At 41.8% G+C, this 21,839-nt stretch overlaps 1 protein-coding gene across 2 annotated transcripts in view; it reads right to left on the reverse strand.

The window, feature by feature from the left end:
- LOC114642585 (NACHT, LRR and PYD domains-containing protein 3-like) overlaps positions 1-21,839 on the reverse strand; it is a 1,142,003-nt gene that overhangs the window by 1,104,372 nt on the left and 15,792 nt on the right. Inside the window, exon 2 of one of the 2 annotated variants that reach the window (XM_051921799.1) lies at positions 20,889-20,992. The exons of the other annotated variant lie outside the window; for it this stretch is intronic. The gene's annotated coding sequence lies outside the window, so the exon portion shown is untranslated. The remainder of the gene's footprint in view (positions 1-20,888; positions 20,993-21,839) is intronic. 2 annotated transcript variants of the gene reach the window in all.

A 21,839-nucleotide genomic window follows, 5' to 3' on the forward strand; every position in this document is an offset into this window, starting at 1 on the left:
GTGGTACCAGAGCTCTGTCAAAAGACCGCATAACCACCATCCAAAACTTGCCCAGACCGGTCACAAAACAACAGGTTATGTCTGTATTGGGCATTTTAGGTTATTGTCGACAATGTATTTTAAATTTCTCTGAAAGAGCACAGCCTTTACAAAATCTAGCTAACACTGCTGACCTTCCTCTTTCTGGTCGCATACAGTGGAATGAGCAGGCTGATAAGGCTCTTAGTGATTTAAAGAGCGCACTGATTTCTGCCCCAGCTTTGGGTCTCCCTGACTATTCTCGTCCATTCACTTTGTTCGTGGACGAAAAGGGGGGATACATGAATGCAGTTCTAACACAATTGCACGGGGACAAACAAAGGCCAATAGCCTATTTTTCGAAAAAATTGGATCCAGTGGCTACAGGACTTCCAACTTGTCTCAGAGCAGTAGCAGCCACAACAGAAGCCGTGCTAGCCAGTACAGATATAGTGCTCATGAGCCCCCTAACAGTAAAGGTGCCTCACGCCGTACACTCCATTTTAGTACAGGCTAAAACCTCACATCTCACTACTGCTAGGGCAATACACTATCAAAATGTACTCTGTACCCTGTCAAATGTCACAATTGAAAGGTGCACCACCTTAAATCCAGCTACTCTTCTTCCAACTGAAGAAGAGGGGGAACCCCACAACTGTCATGACGAAATAACTAAAGTCTTAAAACCCAGACCAGACCTGCAGGAAACACCCTTAGAAATTGGGGAGATAATTTTTGTGGATGGATGTTCCTTACGATTGGAAAATGGAACACCCTCAACCAGCTATGCAGTGGTCAAAGGTGACCACCTGCTGGAAGCAAACCGAATTTCTTCAAGTTTTAGTGCACAAGCAGCTGAATTAATAGCTCTTACCCGAGCTTGTCAGTTGTCAGAAGGAAAAGTCATAACAATCTATACTGATTCCAGGTATGCCTTTGGAGTCTGCCATGATCATGGAGCATTATGGAAATTGAGGGGATTTAAGACCAGTACTGGCAAACCTATCCAACACCAAAAATTAGTAGAATCCCTCTTAGAAGCCATAACCAAACCATCAAAACTGGCAATAGTGAAATGCCAGGCCCATACTGGGAAACAGGACCCTGTTAGCAAAGGAAACGAATTAGCTGATCACTTTGCTAAACAGGCTGCTTATAATAACACACCAATCTCTTTATTTTTACAGAAAGATGACAAAGACCCTGATAATCAAATTATCTCTTTACAGAGCGCAGCCACGGACAGAGAAAAGAGAAAATGGTTCAAAGAAGGATCCCTCTCTGATGGGGTCTGGACCCATAAGCAAAATAACAAACCTTTCCTCCCAAAGGCTTCTTTTCCAGGTATGGCAAAAGTCGCACATGGTCTGGACCATGCTGGAAAGGATGCAATGGTTCAAGATGTTGAGAGACATTGGGAAGCTGTAGGCTTCTCTACATATGCAGAGCAATTCTGCAGACGCTGTGCATTATGTCAAAAATTTAATGTAGGAAAGGGTACCCAGGTAAGTCCCGCCGTCACACCTAACCCAATGGGTCCATTCGAACATCTCCAAATGGACTTCATTGAACTGACACCATCAAAAGGGTACCGATACTGTTTGGTAATTGTTGATGTGTTCTCCCGATGGGTGGAAGCTTTCCCTTCCAAACATGCAGATGCCAAAACTGTGGCAAAAGCCTTAATAAAAGAAATCATTCCAAGATGGGGAATACCACAAAAATTGCAGACTGATAATGGTAGTCATTTTGTGAACTCTGTAATAAATGAATTGACCACTTGGCTCCAGATAAATGTACATCATTACTGCAAGTACCATCCCCAAAGTGGAGGTATTGTAGAGAGGTGCAACGGCACCCTAAAATCTAAATTGGCAAAAATCTGTGAGCAGACAAATTTAACCTGGCCAGATGCTTTACCCCTGGCCTTGATGGGATTAAGAGGGAGGACACACCGACAATTAGGGCTGTCGCCATTCGAAATTCTGACCGGACGGCCCATGCCTGTTGGCATGGTCATTGGTAATGTCAATCTGCATACTGTGGACAATGATCTTCTCTCCAGTCTTACAGGTCTCCGAGCCTCCCTGAAGGAAGTCCACGAGCAGGTTAATCAGGCCTGGAGAACCAGTCCTCCATCAAAGGACTCCCTGATTCTTCTGGGAACCTGGATCCTGGTTAGAGATACTCGAAGGAAGCACTGGCATCAGCCTCGTTGGAGGGGACCATTCCAAGTGCTGCTATCTACACCACATGCAGTTAAGGTCGAAGGACTGCCTGCCTGGATACACGCCTCACATTGCAAGAAATGGCACTCTTGACTCTATTACTGATTCATCTCACCTTCCCGTTAACATCTACCCTGGTTACCTTGACTTTTCCCCTTGGAATCACCACCTCAATCCAGGTTGATTTTTGCTCCATCGTTGACTGTGGCTCTGGACGTCAAGTCCAATGGGTCTGGTCTGACAAATATGTTTGCGTGACAACCTCCATGATTAGAGGAGTTGGCCATTCAATGAGAGGTAGCTACTTGGGAGGGGGATATGTGGACATCTCTGATGACTGGTATAACCTGTGGATATTGGTATTTGCTAATACTGGAACCCATGATTGGGGTCACGAACCATGGCAGTCCCTACATTATGGACTTAAGGCTCGTTTTTCTATAATTAAGGGCCATAATAATGACAAATGCTCAGAAAATGATTGCAATCCACTTATAATAACGCTGAAAAATCCTTCTTTTCATGATTCAGGTACATACGTGTTAGGAGCTCACGTCTCAGGCACCGATCCCCTCGGGCAGTTTAAGATTCAGGTAACCAAACCCCCTCCCCCTACAACTTCCAAAACTCCCTCTCTCGCTCTACCCCATACCCCTCCCATTGTTTCCCCTACCCCTCCTATTCAAATACCCCAGGAACCAATTACTTATCTAAATATCACCACCCTTTCCTCCACATTCTCCATAGAAACCGGATACGGTGACCAAAACCGATGGCTGCAGTGGGTCCTCTATTCTGCACGACAGGTAAATCAATCTGACTGTTATGCATGTGCCACTGCACGGCCTCACCTTGCCACTACCCCATTTCCCTTAACTGACCTCTCGGACCCCACTGGCTTTCCCTGTTTGCTTTACCTATTTACTACTGCTCTTCCTCCAACAGATCCCAAATGTAATACTTTAAATACCCTTTTTCCCCCAATTCAACCCATGACTCCCCCTATGTTCCGCCCCTATATTGGCAATTACATCTGTTTCACTCGATCCTCTCGTGACAAAAATGCCGTTGCTCTTGGCTCCCCTCCTCCTCTTTGGTGCTCCCTCACTTATGATGTCTCTATTGATGCCTCCATCCCTCTTCCCAATAACATTTCCATTAGTTGGTTTATCTCCCACGTCACCGCCCGTGCTGATGTTTGGTGGATGTGCCGAAGATCTAAATTACTGGACATCCTCCCACCTGAATGGACTGGTACCTGTACCCCTATACAATTGGTCATGCCCTTTCGTCTCCTTCCTTTAAATGGCCAACAACTTCCATCCTCTCCCCATCCCCATCATGTTCGTAGATCCTTAGTATCTGTTGCAAATCTCTCATTACATGGTCCAGGTGTGTATATTGACTCAATAGGTGTGCCTAGAGGTGTTCCTAACAAATTCAAAGCCAGAGATCAAGTAGCTGCTGGTTTTGAATCTCTTTTTCCCATAATCACCATAAATAAAAATGTGGATTGGATAAATTATTTATATTACAACCAACAGCGTTTTCTAAATTTTACTAAAGAAGCTGTTGAAGGAATACATGAGCAATTAGATAAAACCTCTCTTATGACCTGGCAAAATCGCCTAGCACTAGATATGCTTCTAGCCGAAAAAGGTGGTGTGTGTGCTATGTTTGGAGATGCTTGCTGCACGTACATTCCAAATAACACTGCCCCTGATGGCTCCATCACCCGTGCCCTCGCTGGTCTGACTGCTCTCTCCCTGGAATTGGCTGAAAACTCAGGCATCGATACCCCTCTTGATGAGTGGTTTATATCCACATTTGGCTCTTGGGGCCAATGGTTCAAATCCATTTTTGTTTCCCTTTTAGTTGTTTTAACTGTTATTCTTTTGGTTTGCTGTTGTCTTATTCCATTAATTCGTCATTTTATCCAAAAGCTTTTTTCTGCCTCTATGACTAAAGCCTATTTCCTCCACACAGAACACATGAATCTTCTCTCCCAATCTAGATCATGTTCTCAGACCACTCTCGATCAAGATTGTTTGGTTTGAACTATTCTTTGTTCAAAAAGGGGGGAATGTGGAATAATAAAAATCTGAATCAATGTATTAAATAAAAGTTGAACAAATAATCTTGGGCTGAGGGCTTTTAACCCAGTCCAAGGGAGGGGAAGAAGATTTGGGGACTATGCCTTAGTTCAATGAATATTTGGGTAAACAAGTCTAAAGAAAACGCCTTGGTGATTACTATCTGTGTGTATTTGAGTGTATAAAAATATATATAAGAAAGTGTATATGTATATTGTATTTGCAAGTATAAGAGTTCTGTGTGTTAAATTATATGAAATGCATTGAGATTGTGATGAAGGAAAGTTAAGGATATTAAGCATTAGAGCCTAAATATATAAAATAGCCATAAGATTAATAAAAGAAATAAATAAAGGGTGGATCAGCTTTTAGGGACCGCACCCTGTCCTAGTTAGCAAAAGCAGAAGTTCATTCCACTTCTAAGGGAAGGCTACTTGTAAAGGTGCAAAAATGAGATAACTATGTGTACGTGCTTAAGAGGAAATAAAAGCCGGTTTGGAAAACCGCAAAGGGCCTCCTGTGACGTGGATGCTGTCAGTGACAAACTGTCAGCATTCTGCAGTGGGTCTCTGCTCACTAAGAAAGATCAAGAAATAATAAAAGAAGTTGTTTGTTTGAATTTGTGTTTGTCTGCTGTTGTTTCGAACCTTCGACCACATTCCGTACTAACCCCAACTTTCTCTGCTGTTCTTATTCCGTTTTCTTGTGGTGGTAATCTGCGCCACCACCACCTGATCAGGGCAACGTGCAGTCCTTACACTGATGGCTTGAAGGCCAGAGGTCCACATGACCATCATCATCAAATTCCCAGGTATTGGACCTTACTTTATTTTTTGTTATTTAGTATAGCCTAATCTTATTTTATATTTTTTTGTTTTAATGAACTTTTCTTTCTTCACCTTGTAAAGCACTTTGAGCTACAACCATTTGTATGAAAATGTGCTCTAGAAATAAATGTTGCTATTGTTACTTCCTCATTGGTGAAATCTGCCATGCTGTAAGGAGTGTGTGGCCTAAAAATTGGTATTCGAAGAGGGCATTCCCTGCTGGGGTCACCATGTGCTGCTGCTACCTTGTCTTCAACTTCTTCTTACACCACACCAGTTTCCCACTTCTTGGCTTTTCCAGGATTTTTTAGTTCTCAAGAACTAAAAGGGGTTCTTGATAAAGGCTTTCCTTTGTCGTCTCTTCTCTCTCTGCTTTTTTGATGTAAGGGTGGAGATGTGCTTACCTGGACTGAGGATGTTGTCTGGGAGTGGAAAAGAACACTTTGAGGAGCTCCTGACCCCAATGGACATGCCCTCTGTAGGGGAAGCAGAGCCAGAATCTGAAAGGATTAGCCGAGGTAGTTAAACAACTCTGCAGTGGCAAGACCCCAGAGATGGATGAGATCTGCCCAGAAATGCTGAAGGTTCTGGACATTGTTGTACTCTCATGGCTGACAAACCTTTTCAATGTTGTGTGGTCATTCGGAGCTTTGCCTCCGGTATGGCAGACCGGGGTGGTGGCTTCCATTTTTTAAAAGGGGAACTGGAAAGTATGCTACAACTATTGGGGTACAACATTCCTCAGCCTTCCTGTAAAAGCTTATTCTAGGGTACTAGAAAGGAGAAACCACCCAATCGTGGAACCTCAGGGGATTGGGGAGGAAATGGTTGAGTGTAACTGCAGTATTTGACTGATCTGTTATTGCACATCCCTTCCACAATCGGCCTTCTTGTAATTTTTAATGTTTAGCTTGTTATCTTAATTAGTATAACTTATATCCACTCTCCCCGTGACCCTGTGTTCGGATTCAGCGGGTTGGAAATTGGATGGATGGATGGATATACTGTATCCACTCTCCTTCACGTTGTACTTTGGCAAAGTTTTTCTGTTCTGTGCAGTGGATATCAAACTTTTGCTTGCTATGTTATGGGAGTCTGCTGAAGAAATAACATTAAATAACTGGTTGTTCTATTTGTTTTGTGTTGTTTTGGTTTTTTTTTTTTCCATTATTTGTCTTAAAGTTCAAACAAGAGGCATCTGCAGCTATACATCTTCAAATATAGAGGTGCCCATAACATCAATGCCAGGATTGCAGCAAAGCCCTGCCAGTTCAACAGCTTATGTATTTTGGTATTTGGTACCTTGTATTAATCCCTGAGGGTAAATTATCTTTTCTCATGACCTTTGGAGGTCAGAATGCAGGGTCAGCCATTGTACAATGCCCCTGGAGCAATTTTCAGGTTAAGGGCCTAGCTCAAAGACCCAACGGAGTAGGATCCCTTCTAGCAGTAATGGGATTTGAACCAGCAACCTTCCAGATGCTAGTTAATATCTTTAGTCTCTGAGTCACCAAGGAGTTTTATTACTACTGTTTAGTTTTATTATTTAAATTATCTTTTACTTTAAAAACAATTACCTGTCCTATATAACTAAGACTGCTTCACGTTTGATGTTAGTACAAAAGAACACTGAAAGGTCAGAGAGCTTGTCTGATCCTGAGTCAGGCACTGTTTGTGGCTTTTACATCAACACCATCCTATTTGCCTATATGTCTGCTAATGAAATCTGTCAGTGTCTGCTCTCAGAATGGGGGCTCAGCCACAAAGAACTGCTAAAGTGGGTTTTGAAACCGGTGAACTGCTGAGATTTCACTGTCAAAAGGACACAGCATTACAAATGGAGAGGGGAAGAGCAGTCTTGGAGAAACCGTGTCTGTCAGATCTCGCTTGTTTCACATTTCACTTCACTGGCAGATGAACACTAAGCTTCTATGCTCTGACGAGTTCAATCCCAGCTTCACCCGAGTCATTTCCAGGTGATTTCAACTAATCGAGCAGTTTGACCCTCATGTAGAGCAGTCAACTTAAACCATTCTAGAGGCCAACACAGAAGAAAGCTGTGAAACATCAACTTTAAACTAAAAGGATAATTTTATAAGTGACATGAAGTAAATTAGAAACAAAACTGATATTGACTTTAATCTATATAGCATGTTTGATTGAAGTCTCAGTGTATTTGTGAAAAGACCAACAAGACCAATAACAACTAGAAACTGCCTGCCTTGAAATACAATGAGCGATGAATTGGTGCAGGGCCTGTAACAGCCGTGATCTGTCAGAACTGCACTCAAATAAGATCAGAAAAACGGAATTTACAGGAAACACACGGCGGCATCTCAAGTTACAAGCAGGGACATCTCAGGTGTTGTAATTATTATGGGCCACTTCAGAAGTCTGTGACAAAGCTATCCATTTGTAACACAGAAAACACACTGTAGATGTGTTCAGGAGGGGCTTCATTGTCACATATCAAAGACACATGGGGTCTGACTTATCAGAATTCTGAATGAACAAAATGGACTATCAGGCCCTTCAAGCACAATGAACACCAGTTTGACTAAATAGTGAGGTGGGCTACAACCACATGGTGTTCACTTTGCACTCAGAACAGAACTTCAGTACTCGGCACCTTGTCTATCTGTGCTACACTTATGGGGGATTTCAGAATTCCTAAGTCATCAGTGCTTTAATATGAACAGTTACAAGGATGGAGCCTCAGATTCACAGTAAGCATTTCCTTCTTGCACTGTTTGTGAGAATGTGATAAACCAAATACCTATAAAAGGTGACCAGTTCATCCTATTTTGCAGACTCTGACTTCAATGATTTCTTTTCAGGTAAAATTGCCCAGCCTTTCCACTCAGAACTGTGTTGTCCTCATTTTATCACAGCTAGATAATAGAAGTATGCATTACTGTTTTCTTGTTTTACTTGAAACCATCACTCAGGTGTTAACAGTCTGCCATGTACATCCTTGTCTCCATTGATCCTGACCATGGCTCAAGGACTTTTACGTGCCCTATAACCCGGAAGCACGTCATAATCATATGACCAGAGGGAACGACGTGTTTCCGGGTTGAAAAGAAGGACTTTTTATCTGACCCGGAAGTGATAAGAAATCACATGGACTGTAAGACTGATAGGCAAGAGTTTGTTAGTCTTGGCAACAGCAGATCCAGCTCAGCGCCAGTCACACAAGGAGTCCCTCAGGGCTCTGTCCTCGGTCCTCTGCTTTTCTGTATTTATATGCTTCCCCTTGGCCATATTATCTGTAGCTATGGACTGGGTTATCATTTTCATGCAGATGATACTCAGCTCTACTTCAATGTTAAAAGTGAAACTTCATCAGAGCTTTCTCAGCTCACAACCTGCCTTAGTGAAATTAAAACCTGGATGGAGCAGAACTCTTTAAAATTAAATTGCAATAAAACTGAACTCCTGCAAATTGGGACTAAAATGCAACTTAATAAAATGAGCTCCTTCCCAGTCTATCTTGGCAGTGATCTCATCAGACCTGCCTCTACTGTAAAAAATCTTGGTGTCATTTTTGATTCCTCCCTCACTTATTCCGCCCACATAAATCACATTAAGAAACTTTCTTACTTTCACCTCCGTAACATATCCCGTGTTCGCTCCTTCCTCTCCTTCTCTAATGCTGAGAAACTTGTTCATGCTTTTATCATATCCTGCATCGATTATTGTAATTCCCTACTGGCAGGTGCCCCTTCTAATCTTATATCACAGCTCCAGCTTATTCAAAACTCAGCTGTAAGAGTCCTTACTGGAACCAGCAGCAGCGAGCACATCACACCCATCCTGCTCCGCCTTCACTGGCTCCCTGTGTCCTACAGAATCGAATATAAAATCCTACTAATAACCTACAAAGCCTTAAATAACCTCACGCCAAACTACATCAGTGACCTCCTCCATCACTATGTGCCTGCCCGCCCACTTAGGTCCTCTGATTCTGGTAATCTTGTTGTTCCCCTCACTAATCTACACTCCATGGGTGACAGGGCCTTCAGCTTTATAGCGCCCAGACTCTGGAATGACCTACCGAAATTAATCAGGTCAGCTGACTCCATGAATTCTTTTAAAAAACAACTCAAAACTCATCTGTTCAGGAAGGCTTTTAGCTCGACTTGACTTTATTACCCTTCTCTCAGTTTACTTCTCTGTCAAGATGCCAACGTAACCTGTATGTGTGTGCGAGACCATCAGTTATGTTGTCCGTTTCTTTTTTTTTTCAGAATTTACTGTCTTAATCTTCTTTATTTATTTATCTGGTTTGTACAATGCTATATACTGTATACGCTGCCGTTCTTTATTTATTCTGTAAGTGCCTTGAGCATGGGAAAGGCGCTATATAAATAAAATGTATTATTATTATTATTATTATTATTAAGATGGGAAACACTTCCGGGTCAGGGAATATAAAAGGATGATGGGAAATCCCAGACGCTGAGCTGGGTGGAAGGGTGGCAACGCATCTGGGAGTGGAGGATTGTGTATTGGTTATTGGAATTATTATTATTTGAGTATTGTGGAGTGGAGGGTGCTTTGTGCACATTTATTATTATTATTATTATTATTATTATTATTATTAATAATAAAACATTATTTGGACTTTTGTCTGGTGTCTGACGTCTAGTCTGAGGGTTCAAGGGGTCACGAAGACCTTAAACAGTCACTATATATATATACACCACTTTATACTACTAAAAAATGAAGGGACCAGAGGTTTTCTTCAGGGCAATGCCACAGGGGAACCATTTTTGGTTCTCTAAAGACCATTCCACATGAAGGTTCCAGAAATAACTATTTATTTAAAATCCATAATCTGCTCCTTACAGCAAATAACCATGAAGAGATGGTAAAAGCCTTGTAAAACACCAATTAAAAGGACTCTTGCTGTGTTTCATATCACAGGCCAAGTTCTGGTTTTCTTGATCTACGAATGTCCTGCTAAGTAGTCTACCATACAGTAAAGGCTTCATTTTTTCCCAAAAAGCAGGCACAAAGTACAAAGAACCACCTTCATATGCAAAGAACCCTTCCCACAATGAACTGGCGCGTTGTCAAGCAATGGTTCTACAATGATCCACATAACCCACTAATGAATTATAAAATACTAAATAGAGTACCCCACAAAGAGCATTTAGCACATAAGCTGCGTTTAAATTGAGATGCTATTCTGAGCCAGCATTGGTGCCACCAAAGAGGATTAGTGCAAGTCATGCTTGGCAACCAAAAAAATTAACTATCAACCCTTAGCCTGGCACATGCCAGTGTAAAAGTGAAGCTAAGCATAATGTAGTGGAGTTCACAAAAGTCCTGTTAAATGAGAAAGAACACCTCAGAAAGTTTGCATTGTTTTTGTTCTTTGTAAATTGTCTAATTTTGTGTATTTTTTAAAAATTAATCTTACATGTTCACTACAAAATAATAAAACATCACAGCCTAAACTAGGGGTCGCCAACCTTTTTCCCCTGAGAGCTACTTTTACAAAACAAAAATTGCAGAGAGCTACTCCTGTTTTCTAACATTTCTTCTTATAGCTTATTTCAGCCCAAACAAACTGAATACGCTTGTTTTGCCTGAACTTTTATAAAATGTTGATGTCCACAACTCACATCTTGTATTTAAACATCACAAAAATATTTAGTTCACCTGCAAGTGTATTTTGTATGTCTGTATGCATTTTCTAGCGTATCTCACACTACTGAATTAAAACATGAATGCTGTCAAAACAAATCAATGCAATTCCAAATCCACAGATCTGACTCTTCATTTGTCATTTTGTCACATGTCACTGTGTCACTTTATTCACATGTCCAGTCACATGTGTGATGTGTTGTTTAGTTAGTCAGATGACTGGCACGGAGGTGTACGGTGGAGTGGAGTCCCTCAGGTTCACTCTTATGGAGTCATTTAAATGTCCGTCTGTCAGTCTTGTTCTGAACTTTGACTTCATGACATTCATGTCAGACTCACAGAGGTATGGAGACCCAAACAAAGCAGACATTTTTAGAGCTGCTTGGTGAAGATTCTTATATTTATTGGGCTCTACTAAGCTCCAGAAATGCTGAGAATGATGTTGAGACTTTAACTGCACATTATTTTGGTTACACATTATTGTTAAGGTTTACTGATATATAATATTATAAAATCCAATGTCTCTCTGTCTGTATGTCTGTCTGCTTTTCACGAGAGAACTACTTAACAGATATAGATTGTGTTTTTTTCTATAATTTGCTTGAACATTCCAGTTGATTTTGTGACTTCTCTCATTTCGCTATGTATCAGAGTTCACCTGCGGTACTGATTTATTTGAGAAATAAATTATTTTATCTGAGAAACACGCAGCGAGCCTATGGGATGGGCCTTCCTCACTCACTCGCCAGCTTCGGGGCGCGGTCCTTTACTCCGCTTAGCCAGCAAACGAGAGAACAACTGAATTCAACATTGTTTGATATTTCAAATAAAGTGTTACTTAGGTCTTGATGAGTTTGAGTCCGGATATGCCACACTTAAAAGAGAGATTGAAATTCAGATTGTGGATCATGATATGATTTTTTGGAAAGATTGCCCAGCCCTAATGTGACTAATTAAGTTTTCAGATTTATTTAGGATTCATTAACCCTTTGGTGAGCTACTTGGAAAGAGGTGGAGAGCTACCGGTAGCTCGTGAGCGACGTGTTGGAGACCCCTGGCCTAAACCACTGATTAAAAAAATTAACATTTAAATTGTTATTCATTCCCACCTTTGTCCTGCTGTTAATGGGGATTATTTTAACATATCTAATGTTGCTGAATTCTTAATTGTTGATTAAATTAATCTGACATTCATTACCAAGTGGTAAGACGTACATTAAAAACTACTGTTTTTTTGAAAAATGACATTATACCACATTTAAATTATTACAGGATTTGTCCCTTTTACTGTTTTTGTTAGTGAAAGATAAAAGAAATGGATACAGTATTTAAAAAACAATGAAAAAAATGTATTGCATATTAAAATTATCTGTTATACAAAAAAAAAGCTAGCAATTCTAAGTCAGAGTAGTTCAGAGATGTGAAATGTCACACTTAAAGACCATCAAGGACCAACCCTGGTGGGCTCCTGTCCACACATTTTAAACCTTCAGCACAAAGAGGATTAGAAAGAAAGCCCCTTGTCATTTTTGATACAAGTCATGATAGTATTTGTATTTACATTGTAAAATAATGAAAAGTATCACACAGTCAACTGAATATATCTCAATAATTAAACATAATTGAACTCTATTATTTTTATAATAGTCCAGTAGTAAAATATTAAAAATACAAAATGTTCTGCAATTGAGGATTTGTCAGTAATATAGAAACACTCGTTATAACAATGTCAAGTCTGCTCTGGCTCTCACTATGCTGATTTTCACAAAGTTGTTTGTAAAATGCATAAAATTATACTTACTTACTTGTTTAAAGTGTTTCAAGTGTATTGTTCCTAAAATAATAGGTTTACATTTTTTATGTGAATAATAACATTTATATTTAGTTATGCAGAGCACAAATTCAGAACTGTAATGTACTTAAACACTGAGCTGGATGCCTTTTGGCCTCTTTCACATTTCCATTTTGTGTTATTATCAATCAGCTATTATTTCTTGATCAATAGCTGAAAAGACCGCTACTGTCTCTGTTACCTATTCTTCTGTTTAATGACAATTAAATAAACTCTTCAACTTTTCACAGCTGTCCCACAATACACCACACATACATTGCATAGATTGCATCATACTTAAAGTCGGCTTAAAGCTGATGTTGAGCTCCTCTGACCTCTCATCAATGTTATCGACGATCGATTCTTGGGGCTGCTTAAACCTCATGAGTGCTCACATAATCGTGAATTACTGAGGCCCACCTTGAGTTAACAAGAAACACGCAGTGTTTGTGTAGCTGACTCACTGCTGATTGGAAAACAAGTTTACTCAAGCAGGGCTTACTTAACTAAATCATGAAATACCATACAGGAGTTTTAAAAAATTGCGTATCACAATACACAACAAATACTTCATACTTCACAAAATCCCACACACATGAATCACAATACATAAAGCCACAGGAACACGTAACACATACCAGGAACCTCAACCCTCCTCTTTATTGCATCAGAAATCCAGTTCCTAAAAATACAGCAGATCAAAATATGCAAAACAAACAAAAATATGCAAAACAAACAAAAATATGAAAAACAAACAACCCAAATGAATTAAATAAACAATGTTAATGCAGATAAGTTTGATCTTCAGTACAACAGCACTCCAAACTCTTTCCCACAGATACACAGTCCCTCAAGGCCCACCAGTATAACTGCTCCAGTTAGCCCACCGCCTCTGGTATCTGACAATCTGCCCTCAGGATTAATTCAAGATGCCAGTTGAGTTGTAAGCCTTCTGCCTCTCATTTTCTCTTTTTTGATTATGAAACAATATCCATTTTTAAAACATGCTACCCAATCACAGGATGTGTTCTGTTTGCCCTGACATGCCAAGAAGGATCCTGCAGTGTAGGTGATAGAAACTATCAGGGTACAAGTTATTCAGCAAGTGTTGCAGAGAAATAAAAATAAAATACCACATTTTTACTTATGTAGATTTGTTACAATTTGAAGATTCTCTGCTGACTTTGACACAATAAAGGCCAATTTGTCCAGTGAATCACCAACATGAACAGACAACAAGAGGACAAACTACAAGTGACCTCTTCACTAATCTCATGGAAGGCCAATGATCTGCTTTCAGAGATCAAAATGAAATCAAAGATTCTCAGTCAAAAATCTGAAACACGTCAAAACGCAGCTGATCTAACAAGCCCTAACAAAAGAGAAGTTTGTTTCCATCACAGAATTTTTGCCAAATCAAACAAGAAGCACCTAGCAATTTATCCCTAACCTAGGAGAGAGGGCACACTGGGCCACCATCTTAAAGAAGGCCATTAAATGATGTCACATGGTAGCAATAACATCATAACCATAACCAATATGGCTGTCACAATAACCCAAATCATACAAAATGGCAGTGTTTGTGATGTAAACACTGACACAAAATGACGTCAGGTGATATCAGCAACATAATAACACAAATTAACAACAATTGCTGCAATTTCATTTGGTAAAATACTTAAGATATTTTTGATTCAATGACCAATCATTTAAATTATTTCACATGTTATTTGTGTGCCATTTTGCTGTTCATGGAAGTTGCCTGATTGTTTTGAATACTGAGACTCCCTGTGACCACATAAACAGTTGGGACGCAGTACAGAACATAAATGTGTCTTCAGGTATAAAATGGCAGCACCCTGCACACTCAGCTATCCTCAGTGGATTGAAGACATGTTAAAGAAATAGATAAAGTTATTGTCATGTTCAGACCAGTAGAAGGGATTTTCCTTTGCCCCTAAACTACAAACATTTTGGTTTTGCTTGCTTCCTGCTTTTGACCCCCTTCCTGCCCAGTGTTCTCGTAAGAATGGTAAAAATGGTCTGCCACAAGGGCAACAAATGCAGGAACTGGGAGATGAAACATCAGTCAAAAGGAAGGCCAAAAAGTCAATAAAAAAAAGAGATCACAGATGTCAAGCAGCAGAATTTAAACACTAAATACAGTAGCTCTAAAACACTAAATAATTGTTGTGTTTAAAAAGAAGTAGCCAGAAATGTAAGAACTAGAGAACCAGACACAAAAGCAAACATTGGTTTGTAAGTTTATCTACAATTATGGGCAACCTGGAAGTGTACAACATCAGTCTTTAAAAAGTCACAATAGTGACATCAGGACAGGTTATCCTGTGACAGAAACAATAAAGAAAACAATCATCAATATGGCTGAACACAGATAGATAGATAGATAGATAGATAGATAGATAGATAGATAGATAGATAGATAGATAGATAGATAGATAGATAGATAGATAGATAGATAGATAGATAGATAGATAGATAGATAGATAGATAGATAGATAGATAGATAGATAGATAGATAGATAGATACTTTATCATATATGACGATGTGAGAGTACATCAACCCTGCTGAGCCAAATAGTGAAAGTGGCAGTTTAAGGTTTGTGAGAAGAGGCCTGCACTTTGGGTTAGCGTGGGTTGTGTGTGCACTTATTTGTAAATATTAGTGTAAACAGAAGGGCCATTCCCACTTGGTGCAGGAAGACAACAACGGGCATAGCCGGAGTGCAGTGGGCTCCTACAAGTGCACTGCCACTGAAGGAGCCCGGGACGGTATTGCGTTTGGTGTTGCCACGCCGAGGACATTTCCTCAGACAGAGGGGACTCGAGAGGTGAGTTCCTTGCCCACAGGCAGCTGGCCCTAGGGGGTTTTGTATGTTGCAGGCAGGGACTGCCCAGATCTGTTTCAGTGGCAGACGCATGACGATCTGTGGGGCTTCGTCGATGCGGCGGCCGCAGGAAGAGCCGCTGCAGCTCGAAAAGCCGCGGCAGCTGCGAGGCTATCAGGAGGCTTGCCACCGCATCAGGAGCCTGGGAAAAAAGATGGCCAAGGACTGGAAGTCCCACCCCGAGACAGGCAAGGGATTGGATGGTGTGTGTTGCATGCCCGCTGATGATTGGATGGAGGTGGGACCAACAAATGTCCATCCCAAGCCAGGGAAGGACCCAATTGGGCCGGAGGAGAGGCCCCAAAGGAAGCAGCCTGCACATGTGACTGATCGACATGTAAGTCCACCGTCGGCTGACTGTCTGTGCTTGCCGGCGGCTCTGCACATGCTGGGGGAGTGCCTTCGACCCACAGAGTCACTATTGCATATGATACATGCCCTCCGAGAGGAGTTGAAGAAGCTGGAGGGGAAAGCGGTCGCATCTGTGAAGACGCTGCGTGAGTGAACGGAACGACGTGACGCTGGATCCTTCGGCCAGAGAGGCACGGCAGGGCAGGTAAGTGGAACCGGCCCTGTAAAGAAAAAGCGAGACCCCACCGAAAAGAACCGTGACGAAAGTGAGCGGATTCAAGTAGGGGGTCTCCGATAGTGGACACGGCGCTGAGACCCAAACCATCACAGTGTCACAGAGAAAGAGGAGGAATCGAGGGAAGAAAACCGATTCCTCTGATAAGGGCGGATGTGAGGCAGGCTGCAGGAAACAGAGGGAAACCACAAAGCTAGCTGAGGTGACGGGGACATGTGCAGTCCCGTCAGATGTCCCAACACAGGGGGCACGGAGGTCTCAGAAGGGAGGCCGAAGTGGCAAGTGCCGGGGTCAGAGGGGGAGCATTGCCTGTATATGAGATAAAGAGACGCCGACTGGCGGCATCAGGGCAGTGTGTCGGCTTCCCACCGTGGGAGACCTGCCCTTGCGGAACAGGCTGCTGGCCCCTAGGGGTCTTAGCTTGCGGTGGGGCACTGTGGCAAGCAGCTCGGGGTAGTACCCAGCCAGGACGCCCAGAAAGACCGGAGGACGGCTTACGCCTCCTCCAGATCATGAGGGGGCAACTGCCCTAGTGGCTTTGGGGACCACGGGAACAGAGCTTAGAAGCTCAACCCTATAGGAGACCCGTGATCACCACCAGGGGGTGCCCCGATGCCTAGGGACCCCTGGCCCTCAGCACTTCCACCACACCCAGAAGTGCTGGGGGGAAGAACACCAGGGTCACCCGGAGTGCTTCCAGGTGCGCATCCTGTACTTCCACCACACCAGGAAAGGCCGCAGGAAGCTTATTGGGAGACACCTGGAGAACCTCCGGGTGAGCATAAAAGGGGCCGCCTCCCTCCATTCGATGGCTGGAGTCGGGAGAGTAGCAGGACAGAGCTCGGAGGAGAGGAGTGGAGGTGGACCAAAGGAGAAAGGCAGTGTGAGAAGAGGCCTGGACTTTGGTATAGAGTAGGTTGTGTGTGCACTGATTTGTAAATATAAATGTAAATAAACGTGTGTGGTGCTTTAAAACTACAGTGGAACCTCGGTTCACGAACGTCTCAGTACACGTACAACTCGGTTTACGACCAAAAAGTTCGCCAAACTTTTGCCTCGGTTCACGACCACACACGGTATACGAACAAGCCAGTTTCCCTTTCGGTTTGTGCGCGCTGATGATTTCCACACGTGTTGCATTGTTCTCCGTGCGTGCATGCTTTCGCTGTGAACTCTTTGTGCTCTGTTTCATTTCCCTTCCGGTTCGTACGCGCCGATTACTGTATTTAAGCACATGTTCAGCCTCTCCCTGTTCATTGTTCTCAGTCAGACGTGCGTGCTTTACCTGTGAAGTTTTTGTGCTCTATAGTATCGTGTGCTTTTGCAGTTAACCATTGCTTCTAAGCAAGTGAAGAGTGGTGAGAAGAAAGTTTTGCAGAAAATTGAAATCAAAGTAAAGAAAGAAGTTATTGAAAGTATGAGTGTGGCGTTCATGTTACTGATCTTGCAGCCGAGTACAAGAAGTCAAAACCTACGATTTCGACTATTCTAAAGCAGAAAGAATCTATTAAAGCAGCTGATGTTGCAAAAGGAGTTACAAGCGTTAACCAGGCAGAGGCCTCAAGTGCTGGAAGAGGTGGAAAAACTGTTTACCAGTTTACTCATTTACCAATTTGAGAACCCTCGTGCTTTCAAGTAGCACAATGTAAACAAAGCCAGACTGCCAGTGATGTGGAGAGCAAACACGAAGGGTTGGGTCACAAGGACTTTGTTTTTGGAATGGCTGCACGAGGCTTTCGCTCCCACCAGCTAAACAGCTAAAAACACCAGAAACCCAAGAAATCACAAGAGAGAAAACACCTGAAGGAAAACATCCCTCCATTGCGGAGCCAGACTCTCCCTCAAAACTGTAACCTCCTGTCCACCCATTTTCTCCTCACTTGATGCCAGACCTCGACTCATGCAAGGTTAGTTTTCTTGGTGGTTTATGGTAAGTTTTTGTATTACAGATTTTTCAAATGTTCCTTTTTCTCCCCTGTGTTTAAAACTCATTAAAAAAAGTGTTTGTACAGCGATTGGTTGCAAGGCTATAGCGTAAACTCCTATAAATGTTACTTTCTTGGTTGCTTGTGGTTGGTTTTTAAATAAAGTTTGGATTTGTTCAAATGTTCATTTTTTCCCTGTGCTTAAAACTCATTTAAAAAGCGTTTATACGGCGATCGGATTGCAAGGCTATAGCATGAACTGCTGCATTGTTACAGACAGAGGTGGGGGTGGGGGTGGGGGGGGTGGGCTCACGTGCTGCTGAGAGGAGAGGGGGGAGGGGGGCTCGCCTGCTGCTGAGAGACTGAGAGAGAGCCTGCGTGTGCAGCTGAGCAGGGAGCCTGGGTGTTTGTCAGTGTTATTCAATGTTTCTACATTAGTTTACTATTACACTGTGCATTCTATGGAGTAATTAACTATATTTGTGCTTAAAAAGCTTTAAAAATATATATTTACATACAGTTCGTACGGTCTGGAACGGATTAATTGTATTTACATACAATATTATGGGGGAAATTGCTTCGGTTCACGACCAAATCAGTTTACGATCAGAGGTTTGGAACGAATTATGGTCATGAACCGAGGTTCCACTGTATGTCTGCCTGTCTGTGTCCAGGCTGTTCCCCACAGGTTAAAAAGGACTGTGAGAAGAGACACAGAAAACGTGACAGGCCAAAAGATTGTTACGAGAAGGACAAAATAAATCACTAAATGCAACACTAAACTAAATCATCAAAAACTTGGAAGCAATTAAAGAAAACGCCAGGTGTACTAAACCACAAAGAAGAACACCAAGTTCTTAGGAGCCATCACTAAGAAACAACAAGGAGGAAACTATAATTCTTAACACAAAATGGCAACACCCATAAACAAAACACGTGGCCAAAAGGGAAACATGATGATAATTGTTGTTTGTGGTAGGATGTTGTCACTAACCACAGTGAAAGACATTGGAGAGACTGTAGAGACCATGACTTGAGCCTTTTGTCCATCAGACTAAGCTCTATGTCCAAACAGCGCACATTACTGAAAACACATCTTCAACACCTTGAAGCAGGAAAGTGGCATCAAGTTGTGAGGCTGCTAATCTGCAGCAGGACGTAGAAGGCTTGAGAGGGGAAAATAAATGCAGCAAATATGAAAACATTCTGTAGGAGAACCTGATGGAGTCTACACGAATCTCACACCTTGGGAGAAGACAATGAGGCCAAGCATAAAGCTAGAACTCTAGAAGAAAACAACAATGCGAATGTTCTGGAGGAGCCGTGTTCAGACTTTAGTCCAATGGAGAAGTTGTAGATGGAATTGAAAATGGCTGATCGATCCTGATCAACATGACACCTATCTGAGCTTAAACAGTTTGACAAGAAAGAATTAATGGGGACAAACGGCAGAGATGAGAGAGAGAAAGAGAGACCTGAGCACAGACTCCAGGCTGTCATGGCTGCCATCTACTAAACACGGACTTGAAGGGGTGACTACTCCTCTGTCACTTGGTGTTTTATATTTGTAAATAATTTAGACCACTTTACTGACACCTGTTTTCACTTTGACATTTGACTGGTGCCAAAAAAGCCAAATTCAGTCCTCTGAGATCCAGCATTGTATCACAAGAAAATGTGAAAACTGTCAAGAGGGTAATACTTTTAAAGGTGCATCTTTAAATATGTTTAAAATAAATAGTAAAAAAGGCAGAAGTATATTCAGAAGTACACATGCCAAAATCACAATAACCAAGAAAAGGCTTGAAAAAGACACATAAACAAAAATAAAATGAAATCTTAAAAACTAGCAGCACAGAATGCATGAGCAGAAATTACCTTTAATGAAACAAAAACAAAAAACAAAAGTCAATTTATTGACAGCAGTAAAAAAGTGAAAATCCTGAGAAAAAACTCAATCTGACTTGATGGAGATGTCAATAGCATGTTGGAGTCGTTAGAGATTTAGAATTCAATTTTCTATCACACATTGACCTTCAGAATTAATGCACTGCTATCGGGACTGACAATCCATCCATCCATTATCCAACCTGCTACGTCCTAACTACAAGGTCACGGGGGTCTGCTGGAGCCAATCCCAGCTAACACAGGGCGTAAGGCAGGGAACAAACTCCGGGCAGGGCGCCAGCTGACCACAGGGCACACACACACACCAAGCTCACACTAGGGACAATTTAGAATCGCCAATGCACCTAACCTGCATGTCTTTGGACTGTGGGAGGAAACCCACGCAGACACGGGGAGAACATGCAAACTCCACGCAGGGAGGACCCGTGAAGCGAACCCAGGTCTCCTTACTGCAAGGCAGCAGCGCTACCACTACGCCACCGTGCCACCCCAGGACTGACAAGAAACAGTAAAAAATAAACAGCGATCATGGCAGCCGAGAGCAGCAACAACATGAAAATGAGAATTTCACTCTGCTGTGTACGTGTGATAATACACTTACACTAAACAGAACTAAACAAACAGAGCAAGGATTCTCCCATTTACATCTATAATAACTTTTATTTATCTTTTTACTATTTGTAAAGCACACACATAGGTGTAAAATTTCACTAAAGAAAGAAATTAATGTCGATGTTTAAGATCTCCAGGCCAGGCAACTCTGTCCTGCTCGGCCAGCTCAGTATAATTTAACATCTTTGTTACCAACAGTCAAGTACGAGATTCTGAAAGTCACCTGCAGCCCCTCCAGTGTCCTGCTTGACCAGAATATCACAAGTTGAGCAGTTTATTAGTTCTGTTCTCTTTACCTGTTTATGTCCTCGATGTCTCGTGAACTGACGATGTGACTTTATTCAATATGCCGCTGCAGGCCCCTCGACTTCGGCAGGCGTTGTCAGTTATGAGGCCACACCTGAGAGTGCAACAGGACTCGGCTTGTCTCACAGCTCTCTGAATGCTCTTTTTGTATTCCAACAAAGTTTGAAAGCAGCAAGTGCGGTCTTGTTATTACAGTAATAAAAATAAACAGGAATGCTGTCTGCTGAGTGTTCGTCAGTGAAAGGTGGCACTTTACTACCTGGTGCTCCTTATTAACAGAAATTAACAGACACAATTACAATACTGACATGTGGGCCTTTCTTCAGATTAGGGATGTGCACAGAGTGGTGGTCACAGTGGCTCTCAAGTATCTGCCTCTGTACCCTCACTGTCCATTTTCTTCTTAATCTGTTTCTTCTGAACACACACCTGCGCGCTTCCTTCTCATTAAAAAGCAGCAATGTGCACCATGCTTTGTTCAAACTACAGTAAGTAGAAATTCAGATCAGTAACCTCATCGGCACTTCCTCAGTCATCTACTTTGTTGTGTTCTTACAGAACTTCATCATAATTCAATCCCATCTAAATCCTTGATGATTTTAGTAAATTCTTTTTGTGGTTCCTTTCTTATTGCAATTTATTATTTTTCAGTGAGTCACCAATTGTCAAGAATTTCTTAGGACTCTGTTAGTAAAGGTGTGTGTTTGGTGTATCCAGGGTTCAATACAGTTATCATTAGCATTGATAGTTATCCAGTTTGAAGTGTCCAATTTGAATTTGTTCCATTTATTATAATTATTATTCTTATTTTTTTTCTGATTTTATTTCCTTTTCATGAACACCTCCATGTTGTTGAAGGCATCTGCACCATTGTTAAACCACTGAATACAACCTTACATTTGAAACCAATAAGACCCCATTCACACTGCAGCTTCATTTCC

This window comes from Erpetoichthys calabaricus (assembly GCF_900747795.2).
Source record: "Erpetoichthys calabaricus chromosome 1 unlocalized genomic scaffold, fErpCal1.3 SUPER_1_unloc_25, whole genome shotgun sequence".
NCBI classification, from domain to species: domain Eukaryota; kingdom Metazoa; phylum Chordata; class Cladistia; order Polypteriformes; family Polypteridae; genus Erpetoichthys; species Erpetoichthys calabaricus.